At 37.6% G+C, this 2,590-nt stretch overlaps 1 non-coding gene across 1 annotated transcript; it reads right to left on the bottom strand.

Moving 5' to 3' along the window:
* Positions 1-1,974: 1,974 nt before the first annotated feature.
* Positions 1,975-2,049, bottom strand: Trnas-cga. The gene has a single exon. It is a non-coding gene; the product is annotated as a tRNA-Ser (tRNA).
* Between the last annotated feature and the right edge of the window lie 541 nt (positions 2,050-2,590).

The raw sequence follows: 2,590 nt of genomic DNA, 5'->3' as shown, positions 1-2,590 counted from the left end.
TCATTTATTTACAGAAGAAAAACAAAAGGTCCAAGAATGAATCCTTGAGGGACACTTTTTTCATTATTCCTGCAGCTGAAAAATATGGTCTAGTGCTATCATTTTGTTCATGTGTTATTACTACTTTCTGTTTCTGATTTGTCAAGTATGAGGAGGACCATTTTTGCGGTGCCTCTAATGCTATACTTTCGAGTTTTTCCAATGGAACTCTGCAGCCCAAGATGTCAAAAGCTTTGCTTCCATTTAAGAAAATTACCAGCAGCATTTTGTTTACTATCCAGTGCTTCTACAGCATTTTTGAGTAATGATGTAAGGCACTAGTCGTAGATTCATTTTCTCAAAACTCATTCTTAGCATCAGCGAGGGTTTAGTTCTTGTCCAGAAATTCCATCAATCTGTTATGCATGACTCTTTCAGTGAGTTTGGCAAAAACTGATAACAATGGATTGATCTATAATATTCCTTTGCTTTGCCACTTTTTTATGAATAGGGATCACTTTAGCAATTTTAAGACAGTCAGGAAAGGTTCCTGCCGAGAAGGATAAGTTAATTAACTCTGCAAGGGGTGTTGCAATGTTTCTAACACACTCCTTTACGATGTAGTCTGGAATACCATCAATCACTGAGGGCATTTTTCTGAAGGTTTTTGCTATGTGAATGATTTCATTCAGGGATGTCTCATAGAGATAGATTGAGTGGAGGTAAGAATTTACTTTGTTCTGTAGGTCAATTCGTCTGTCTATCTTATTATTAATTATTAAATTTTTCTGTTGTCTTCATAATACTGCCTGAAGAGATTTGCAATCTGCTGATGGTCAGTAATTCACTTGTTGTCACAGTTTAGGGGGATATTTTCCTTTTGTACTATTTACTTCCTGCTTCATTATTTTCCAGATTGCTTTGTTTTTACTTTCTGATTGATATAAACTTATCATTGGCCATTCTTTTTGCCTGGTGTATGACCTTTCTATACACCTGAACGTATTTTGTAATATAACTGTTAAGAAGAGGGGATATGCTGTGGCTTTTTTGCTAACTGAGCAATTTTTGTGTGCTCCTTGATACAACTTTATGAAACTATAATTATATTTTAATAAACCTCAAAAGAAAACATGTAAAACATCAATAATTAATCTACAAAGACATTAATCTATCTAAGAAAAAGAAAATTTTCTATTAACTTGTTCGCCATAATGGGTGTTTGAAACTCTTGGAATACGAATTTCTAGCATTACATTCATCACAATTTGCCAATTATCCTGATAAAAATTGTGCTGCCCTAAAAATTAGGTTCTGAAAATAAATTTAATGCCATTGGCAGAAATTGGATCAACTGTTTAAGCTGCTAGGAGAAATTAAAATACAAGCAGAAAGTGATACCAATAAGAGTTATGTTATGCTCCCCTTCCCATATTTCCCACAATTGTACTGTATGGTACACATAAGTACAATGCACCAAAATATTCAAAGATACCTGTATTGTATAACATACTATTTCTGAAAGTGTCTTTCAGTTTTTGTTACTTCTACTGGTGGTACAATGAAGTCATTTGCTGCACTGAGGCTTACATGAGGGAGTGTCGTTTATTCATTCATTGTGTTTTAGACATCTTGTCAAGGAGAACCTTCAGGGATGTGGAATGAGTCAAAGAATATATTAAAAAAAATACTATCAAATCATGAAAACTTAATCTGTACTTTGTATTAGTAATAAACTATCACCTTACTGCTTAATACTACTCATGCTTGTGTCAGTCAAATTTTAATATACACTGATGTCCGAAATTAAAGCAACAAACTGAAATTGTGCTAGATTGCATTTATTTTGCCACAAAACAGTATAATCAGGTGATGGTAAAGTAGAAACAATACAGAGAATGCAGAACATAATGCATAATGTTGTTTCCAGAATGAGATTTTCACTCTGCAGCAGTGTGTGCACCGATATGAAACTTCCTGGCAAATTAAAACTGTGTGCCAGGCCGAGACTCGAACTCGGGACCTTTGCCTTTCGCGGGCAAATGCTCTACCAACTGAGCTACCCAAGCACGACTCATGTCCCGTCCTCACAGCTTTACTTCTGCCAGTACCTTGTCTCCTACCTTCCACACTTTACACAAGCTCTCCTTGGTAGAGCACTTGCCCGCGAAAGGCAACGGTCCCGAGTTCGAGTCTCGGCCCGGCATACACTTGGAAGTTTCAAAAATGTTGTTCTTTTTTCCACCTCAATAAATTTACACACACATTCCAACTGTTTAATGGACTCAGTATGGGGTGAAAACACCTCTGGCAGCAATACAGGCCTGACAAATGATGGGGCATTTTGCGAATGATGTCATCAATCTAATGTTGAGCCAATAACACCCATCCTTCCTGCAGTGCTGCTGGCAAGTCTTGGAGAGTGGTTGATGGATGCTGAGGTGAGGCAGCCCGTGTCCCTAGGGCATCCCACACATGTTCTATGGGATTCAAACCGGGAGAGCGAGCAGGCCATGCCATGCATGCAATATCTTCTGTTTCCAAGAAAACATCAACCACGGTTGCTCTATGAGGTCGAGCATTATCATCCAGCAATACAAAATCTGGGCCC

This window comes from Schistocerca piceifrons, chromosome 3 (assembly GCF_021461385.2).
Source record: "Schistocerca piceifrons isolate TAMUIC-IGC-003096 chromosome 3, iqSchPice1.1, whole genome shotgun sequence".
NCBI lineage: Eukaryota > Metazoa > Arthropoda > Insecta > Orthoptera > Acrididae > Schistocerca > Schistocerca piceifrons.
The sequence above is the reverse complement of the archived record's forward strand: the minus strand, read 5'-3'. Positions and strand labels throughout refer to the sequence as shown.